At 44.9% G+C, this 9,252-nt stretch overlaps 1 long non-coding RNA gene across 1 annotated transcript; it reads left to right on the forward strand.

Moving 5' to 3' along the window:
• The first annotated feature begins 591 nt into the window (after positions 1–591).
• LOC101178299 lies at positions 592–5,056 on the forward strand. The gene is made up of 3 exons (XR_178108.1): positions 592–712; positions 1,814–2,039; positions 2,751–5,056. It is a non-coding gene; the product is annotated as an uncharacterized LOC101178299 (long non-coding RNA).
• Positions 5,057–9,252: the final 4,196 nt, after the last annotated feature.

Raw genomic sequence — 9,252 nt, forward strand, 5'->3', positions numbered from 1 at the left:
GCAGGAGGATCACTTGAGCCTGGGAAGCTGAGGTATTGAAACCGCCTTTGCAAAATTATGGCTGAGACACTGAGACAGTGAAAGAGATCTAACTTAACTGACTCCATCTTGCTTCTAACCTCCAAGCTGTCCTTGTTCATTCCTGGGCGTAGGCTCAACTAACTTTGGGAGAAATTTAGTTTATAGTTTAAACAAAGACGGTAACAACCCTTTCCCAAAGCAGACCTCCTTCTTGCATGGGGACTAGATTGCCTTTGTAAGACTAACATTAGCCACAAGATTAGAAATTACGGTTTCGAAGCCATGCAGCTGAAGGCTACAAGATCCTGACCCTCCCTAAACTGCTCCTAACGTCAGTGCTTGAGATATTTTGCAGACCCTGCACTTGATGGATCAGCTGGCACCACCCAGATCAATAAACTGGCTCATCTCATCTTGTGCCCCTCTGCCCCACCCAGGAACCGACTCAGCGCAAGAAGACAGCTGCCGCTCCCTATGATTTCATCTCTGACCAATCAGCACTCCTGGCTCACTGGCTTTCCCCCATCCACCAAGTTATCCTTAAAAACTCTACTCCCCGACTGCTCAGGGAGACTGATCTGAGTAATAATAAAACTCCAGTCTCCTGCACAGCCAGCTCTGCACGAATTACTCTTTCTCTGTTGCAATTCCCCTGTCTTGATGAATCAGCTCTGTCCAGGCAGCAGGCAAGGTGAGCCCCTTGGGTGGTTACAATTGCAGTGAGCCATGATCGTACCACTGCATTCCAGCCTGGGCAACAGAGTAGACCTTGTCCTGAAAAAAAAAAATCCCAAATCAGCCACTTAATGAAAAGGCTCATTCTCCTCACATGCAAAGCAGGGATAACAATAACCACTTCACATGTGCACATCAGGACTCACTAAGGAGCCAGAGTAACCGGCATCCACTGCCTGCTGATTATGCTGGGGTGTTGCCTGCAGGGAAGTGCTTTATATGCATCGGCCCAGAGGCTCCCCACATCACGCAGGAGGTAGGCGCTTTGTTCTTTTCTTTTTTTCTTTTTTTTTTTGAGACGGAGTCTTGCTGTGTTGCCAGGCTGGAGTGCAGTGGTAGTGGCACGATCTCAGCTCACTGCAAGCTCCGCCCCCTGGGTTGAAGCGATTCTCCTGCCTCAGCCTCCCAAGTAGCTGGGATTACAGGTGCCCGCCACCACGCCCAGCTAACTTTTGTATTTTTAGTAGAGACGGAGATTCACCATGTTGGCCAGGATGGTCTTGATCTCCTGACCTTGTGATCCGCCTGCCTTGGCCTCCCAAAGTGCTGGATTACAGGCGTGAGCCACAGCACCCGGCCTGGTGCTTTGTTATTTTCATACTGCAGATAGTAATCCGAGGTTTGGAGAAGTAATACAAGACTTGCTGAAGGTCACACAGAGCAAGGACAGAATTCATTCTGACTCCAGAGCCCATGCAATGTCCAGGAGCCCCCACCGTGCCACCTTTTGAATGCTCATCTGTCTGCACTGCATGCAATGCACTGCCCTGGCCATCTAGGCTTGAGGTATCTAACCACGAGAGAGAGACTGAAAGAGAAATGGCAGCACATCTGTCAAAGAGTAAATTCCATTTTAAAACACTGACTGTGTGTGACAGCAAGGTTGGACGGCTCCATGGGGACACAGAGGGCCCCAGACACACACCTGCCCTCCTAGACCTTCGTTTAATTCTATGAGTGGCCATGGACAGATGGCATAAACAATTTTATGTCTAAAAACTTCAAAGCTAATATTGTCTGAGATTCATATTGTGAATATATATCCTCATTTTTACAGAGAAATCCTGAAGCTCAAAGACATTGAATGACCTGCTGCTTCACGCACAGGTGGTCAGTGTTGCCAAAGCCCAGGATGAGCGGTCCAGGCAGCTGTCACATTTCCAACATGTGGAAAGCCTCGCCAAAGCATGAACTCTGCTGTCTCCCTTCCATGCAGCGAGGCCACACGAGGCGGACGCGGATTTGTTCCAGCAGCTTCACCAGGGAATAAACAGCAGGCATAGGTACAAATAAATAAACCTCAGGCTTGAGATCCTCTCTTTATCCAAAATCAAAAACCAATTCTTTTCTTTCCTTTCTTCCCTGGGGCCATCTTGGTGTCGCCCATCTGCCTGGGCCAGAGGCCCGCACTTGTTCCTGCATTGCCAGACCATTTGGTAACACGAGGAGCTGATGCCCCTTTCCCTCCTGTGGTATCTTTTTTTTTTTTTTTTTTTTTTGAGACAGAGTCGCGTTCTGTCGCCCAGGCTGGAGTGCAGTGGCACGGTCTTGGCTCATTGCAAACTCCACCTCCCAGGCTCAAGCAATTCTCCTGTCTCAGCCTCCCGAGTATCTGGGATTACAGGCGTGCGCCATCACGCCTGGCTAATTTTGTATTCTTAATAGAGATGGGGTTTCACCACGTGGGCCAGGCTGGTCTGGAACTCCTGAACTCAAACCATCCACCCGCCGCCTCGGCCTCTCAAAGTGCTGGGATTACAGGTGTGAGCCACCGCGCCTGGCCTCTCCTGTTGTACCTTGTTAACCCCAGTTGCTGCTAAGCTAACCTGTCTATTTCTTCACTGTTCTGGCACTATGAGTCCTACTTCCTGGCAGGAGCCTATTTTTCTTTACTTATGTCTGCTCTTCTAAACATAGACAAACTTTTATATTTTATTTTCCTCCCCAGTTGTAAATAGCAGAATCTGGACAAGAACTCAACATTTCTATTTCAGATTACGCACTCTTTCTATATTACTATGAAGTCTCAAGATATTTTATGTGGCTTTTGTAAGAAACATAATCCTACTAACATTGACTGAGTACCAGGCCCTCTGCTAGGAGGCAGGCAAACTGCATACAGCAACTCCAGCACCATCCAGCCTCGAGGGCGAGGCAGACACGTAAGTGGGTGGTCATAACAGCGTGTGCTAAATGATATATTGGGAAAATCACAGAATACTGTTGCAACACCCAGGGTGTGCTCTCACCCATCTTGAGAATGAGGAAGAGTTAACCCAGAACAAAGAAAGGGTAGTTGACGTTTAACGTTTGGGCAGATACATTCCAAGCAAAGGGAACATTATTGGTAAAAGAAGAAAGGGGAGAGAGAGCCCGGAGACTTCGGAGAGCTGTAAATATTCAGTCTGACTGGGGTGTCAAGGCACAGAAGTGAAGTTTGGAGTTTATGCCACCGACAATGGGAATCTCTAAAAGGAGTTCAGAAAGATCTGAAAATAGGCTCAAAGATTTATTCAACAAAAGGAGATGGGTGTCTGAAAATGATGAAGATGTGGTCCCTGACTCCAAATAGCTCATCACCTACTGGGAGAGACAGATATGTAAACAAATCATTACAGAACAATTTGTTTCATTCTAAATGCAGCACACACAAAGAGCTGGGGACAGTGAAGAGGAAGCCGTCAGCACTGCCTGCGGGAAAGAAAGGAAGGCTTTGTGTAGGTGACAACTGAGCAAGATGACAGATGAGTGGGCGGAAACCAGTCCTAGCAGAAGGGGTGGACCCTTGGGGCGGGACCAGGAAGGGCACCTCCAATTCATTACCCAAGATTAAATGAATGGAACATTCGCTGTACTCTTTAAATTTCAAGAATTTCTTTTCTTTCTTTTTTTTTTTTTTTGAGACGGAGTTTTGCTCTTGTCGCCCAGGCCTGAGTGCGGTGGCGCGATCTCGGCTCACCGCAACCTCCGCCTCCCGGTTTCAAGCTATTCTTCTGCCTCAGTCTCCCGGGTAGCTGGGATTGCAGGCATGAGCCACCACGCCCGGCTAATTTTGTATTTTTAGTAGAGGTGAGGTTTCTCCATGTTGGTCAGGCTGGTCTCAAACTCCTGAACTCAGGTGATCTGCCCGCCTTGGCCTCCCAAAGTGCTGGGATTACAGGCGTGAACCACCATGCCCGGCTTAAATTTCAAGAATTTCTATTGCAACTCCTTTGCCTCAGGAATTTGTCCCCCCTCCTAGTAGAGATAGTGAATGTTAAACTGTAAACTACATACCTCTTCTGAAGGATTTTGAATATTTGTTTGTACAGAGAACACTTCATCTGGTATATCTCAGAAACAAAAGGAGCTTTTCAGCAGGATTTTCAGTGCATGGAAGCCGTGCTCATTTCTAGAAGCTGCATTCTCAGAAGCTTTTCGCCCTAAGCACAAAATCAAAGTAGGAGGAGTGGGGCTGCACCTGAGTGCAGCATTACTGTACCCATCCTGCTTCCCAAACAAGCAGATTCAAAAATCAAGTGTCTTACTCACTGGGGTTAGAAAGAATCTATTTTTTTCTTTTGGCAGCATCAAACATCACAAATAATTCCACTGAAAAGAATATTATACCTAATGTGTTCTACTTAAAGTCCAACAAATACTTTAAGAGCAGAAAATTGTGGGATACAAGATTCTCAAATTTTCAGTAATACAGCTCAATATCAGTACACAAGGTGAGGCCTTATGGACTGAAGGTTTGTGTCCACCCAAAATTCGTATGTTGAAGCCCTAACCCCCACTGCGATGGTATAAGGAGGTGAAGCCCCTGGAAGATGATTAGGTCATGAGAGAGAAGCCCTTGTCAATGGGACTAGTGACCTTGCCAAAGGGACCCTAAAGAGCTCTTATGCCCTCCTTCCTCTTGTGAGTGCACGACTAGCTGGCAAGCCAGAGGAGGACCCTCATCAGAGCCTGACACTGCTGCACCCCAATCTCAGAATTCCAGCCTCCAAAATCGGAGAAATACATTTCTATTGTTTATAAACCACCCAATCTGTGGTACTTTGTTATAGCAGCTGAAAGTGACTAAGATGTGAGGCCAGAAAAGTTGCCTTCCCTATTAACAGCACAACTCTGCATGTGCTTACAAAGAACTGTGGTTGAAATGGATTCAGCTCTACAACATCTGCAGAAGGCCAAGTTATGTGTGGCAGTAGTGGTGGGAATGTTGAACTAGGAACCGTATTAAGGGGTTGAAAATAAAGGGATGAACCATAATTTATTCAGGAAAACGCAAATAAAAGTAGTGGAAATAGCAAAATTCATGAAAAGATAATATGCCATTTAATTTAAAAAGTCAGGGAGTGACTCAGTAATGATAAAAAAAAAAAGCCATGAAAAAATATTATAGTGATGAATCTTTAGGTACTAAATAGCATAGTGGTAAATATATATGTCAAAAACTCTGGTCTGGCCTGGTGGCTCACGCCTGTAATCCTAGCACTTTGGGAGGCCGAGGCAGGTGGATCACTTGAGGCCAGGAGTTCGAGACCAGCCTGGCCAATATGGTGAAACCCCGTCTCTACTAAAAATACAAAAAGTAGCCAGGCGTGGTGGCTGATGCCTGTAATCCCAGCTACTTGGGAGGTCGAGGTGGGAGAATCGCTTGAATCCGGGAGGCGGAGGTTGTGGTAACCTCAGATCATGCCACTGCACTCCAGCCTGGGCAACAGAGTGAAACCGTGTCTCAAAAAAAAAACTCTAAGAATACACAGATAATTTAGTGTAACTGTGATCACTGCAGACTGGTAGTTTTTACTCTGAGCAATTTTGTCCTCCCATGAGACATTGGTGACAACTGGAGACATTTTTGGTCATCACAAATTGGACAGCGTGGAAGAAGGTGCTACTGGCATCTGGTGAGTAGAAGCCAGGGATGCTGCTAAACACCTGCAATGCCAGGACAGCCCCACAACAGAAAGATACATGGTGCAAAATGCCAACAGTGCCAAGACTGAGAAGCCCTGGTCTACAGTATTGTATTATATACTTCTCTCAAACTGACAGGTCAAGTACTCTATATATTTGTCTGTATGTGCGTGTGTGTGTGTGTGTGTATACATGTATATATATGTTTGAGTATATATGTGTGTGTGTGTGTGTGTGTGTGTAGGTATACATATATATATGAAGCTGGACTTAGTATACAAAGACAAGTTTCACTCTGTCCAAAATATCATTATAATATGTAGATGTATATAAACATCTATACACACGCACACAGAAATATATATTCAAATATATATGAAGCTGGACTTGGTATACAAAGATAACTTTCTATTCTACAAAATACATGTATTCTTATATTTAAAACCTTTATGATTATATTTAAGCTTGATAGCATGTTTTAACTTAACATTTATTGTAAGTCAAACACAACTTTATACTGATCAGCATAAATTGGCTAAAAGTTTTTTATTTCTTGAACATTATCAAATTTGATCTTTTTAAAAAGTAAGATAAAATGCCTATCTGAACTTTTAAAGGAGGAAACCTGATGAGATCTAGGTTCCCATTTCTCAAGACCTGGCATTGTGGAATCTGTCAGAAGTTAAGAACTAGTGCAGGGATGATGGAATCTATCAGGAGTTAGCCAAGTTCTCATAGAAGCAGAGGGAAAAAGGGAAATTCAAAGGGTGTAAGCTTAGCCGGGCATGGTGGCAGGCGCCTGTAATCCCAGCTACTTTGGAGGCTGAGGCAGGATAATCGCTTGAACCCGAGAGGCGGAGGTTGCAGTGAGTCAAGACCGTGCCATTGCACTCCAGCCTGGGCAACAAGAGTGAAACTCCGTTTCAAAAAAAAAAACAAAAAGGGTGTGAGCCCTGGTCTCACATAGATGCTGTGGGACGGGGACAGTCATTTAACTTGGAGACCATCCTACTTCTTAAACACTATCTGTTATCTGTTCTCTCCAGAATCGAGCTGACAGGGACAACAACAGGTGTTCCCTGGATAAGGTGCCATTAACCTTTGCATTCAGCTAAACACTTCCAAAGATCACTGATGCCCAGAGGTTCATGCACTCAGGGAGCACTGGGGGTTGGAGAATGAAGGCGTGGATTGCTATGGACATCTTGTTGCTGTGGTCTGAATGTCTGAATGTTTAGTTCCTCCCATACTGAAATCCTAACCCCGCAATGTGATGGTATTAGGAGGTGGGCCTTTGGGAGGTAATTAGGTCATGGGGGTGAAGCCTTTGTGAATGGGCTTCGTGCCCTTATTATAACAGAGCCCACGGCGAGCTCCTTGCTAGCACCACATGAGGTTATCATGAGAAGGCACCATCTATGAAACAGGAAGCAGGCCCTCACCAGGCGCCAGATCTGCCTCGATCTTGGACTTCCCAGCTTCCAGCAATGTGAAAAAAGTTTTTGTTGTTGTAAGCCTTCCAGTTCATGGTACTTTGTTACAGCAGCCTAGTAGACTAACACATGTGGTAAAATCAATTCACCTCCAAGCTGACCTGGCTTGGTGCTTCCTAATCATGAATGGGATCTCTGGTTTTCTCCAGTCAAATTCGAGGCTATTCTCACTCAGAAGCATTTCATCATGTATCTTCCAGGCTGTAACTTGATAGGCATAGATGTATTTCCACTAACAAAACTGCTAACCTTGTGGAAGGAAAATGCTAGAGTCACCTTAAGCTTCATGCTTTTATCAGACAGACACATTAATCTGGGTCTGTGTACAAAAATTGCTTCCCACACACTCTCCGGAGTCTCAGAGGACCAGGGAAGGAATCTGGCAGGAGACAAGCCAAAGGCGATACATAGCCCACAAAGTGGCACGGGGGTTCTTCCGGCCCTGAGGCCTGTTGACATCACATTCATCATCCCTACATGCCAGGGCTCTGGCGGGCTATGGAGAATCATCTGCGAGAGGGAGGATGTTTGCAGGAATAACTCTCCTTTTGAACTCTTTTGACATTAGGACCTTATTCCAGGCTGCCTTATTTACCAAACACTTAAAAGATCAGGACCCAAGCCGTAGAAGGGGCTTCACTGGGGAGCTGTGTCAGCTGCACCGTGCAGCTATGTTGCAGTGTAGTTACATGAGCTATCCCAGATACCAAGTATGGAAGTTAAAAAATAAATAAATAAAAATAAATGAACAAATCAAAAGGAGTAGGTGTGGTGGGGTGGGAGGAAGAGCAAGCACATGGACCATGCACTTCGGGAAGAGAAAATAAAAGAGGAATGAGTTTTCTTTTATCAAGGAAATCTAAATGACATGTTCAAGACCGTAGCAACCAATCTAAGTGTTTCCATTCTCCAAACACACAGATGGACCCTGGAGTGAGAGGGTGGAGACAGCAGTAAGTGTGTTTTTCTGTCTCGTTGGAAATGTTTTTCCCATTGATCTAGCAACACTGTTACATCAGTACAAATGCCCACAACCTTAGGAGAGTTAGGTTCAGGCCCAAAGTCCATTTTCTTGGTTAATCATTATCCAGGACTGTTTAAACCAGGCCATTAAGCTATAACGTAACATGCAACCACCTATATGCTTGGATATCTGTGTAGTCTGAAGTGCTGTTTCCTTTGCATTTCCTTAAATACCGAATTCATTTGCCTTTAGAGAACGAATTTATATTTTTAAGTCTATTTGATTGTTGGATTTTTTACTTAAAAAGTCTTTATAAAATAGTTTTATTAAAAAATAGTGACAAAATTTCAAATTATTTCAAAACGTTTCATGCTCTACTTCTCTGTTCCCAGCTCTGCTCGTCACCTCAAAGAGATTCAGTTTGACTTCACATTTTTTGTAAGCAGATGTATCCACCAGCTGACACTGGATAAAAGAGCCCTTTCAGTTACTGTCCCCCTGGGCCAAATGGTAAAGTCACCAGTCCCATGAACTGCTCACCTCCCTAGTGAAGCGACTACGTTGTCTGGGGTCTATACCCTGAGGTTCGTCATTGCACGACAGGAAAATTTAGTACATGGACACAAGGAGTTTAGGAGCAAATGTTTAACAGGCAGAAGAGAAAGAAAAACAGATCTCTCCATAGAGAAGGGAGTCCCCCGTGGAAAGGACCAGTCAGGTTTGAGGAAGCCGTGTCTGATTTACATAGGGTTCACAGATTGGTTCGATCAGGTATGACGTTTAGATAGCGTGCGGGGAAGGCTGGTCGCCCCACCCTGATTTTATTATGCAAATGAGCTTTCCAGTTGATCGGTGCCATCTTATCTGCTCTTTATTGCACATGTGACTGACAAAGGGAAGGGAGATGGCGCCGCCATCTTGAACATGTCTCGTCCCTAGTTCCTGCAGGCATTCAGTTGTCTATGTCTGCAGCTCGACTTTATAGGCTGCTCTTTATTAAAAAATGATCTGGGGCTGCTTTTCATGAAAAAGAAAACAAAGCCTTACTGAGGACTCCCATACCTTCATTATCTGCCTAAGTGATTTCTTCTTAACTCCTGTATCATTAGCAAGGAAACTGTCAGCAAAGAG

This window comes from Nomascus leucogenys, chromosome 4 (genome assembly GCF_006542625.1).
Source record: "Nomascus leucogenys isolate Asia chromosome 4, Asia_NLE_v1, whole genome shotgun sequence".
Lineage (NCBI taxonomy): Eukaryota > Metazoa > Chordata > Mammalia > Primates > Hylobatidae > Nomascus > Nomascus leucogenys.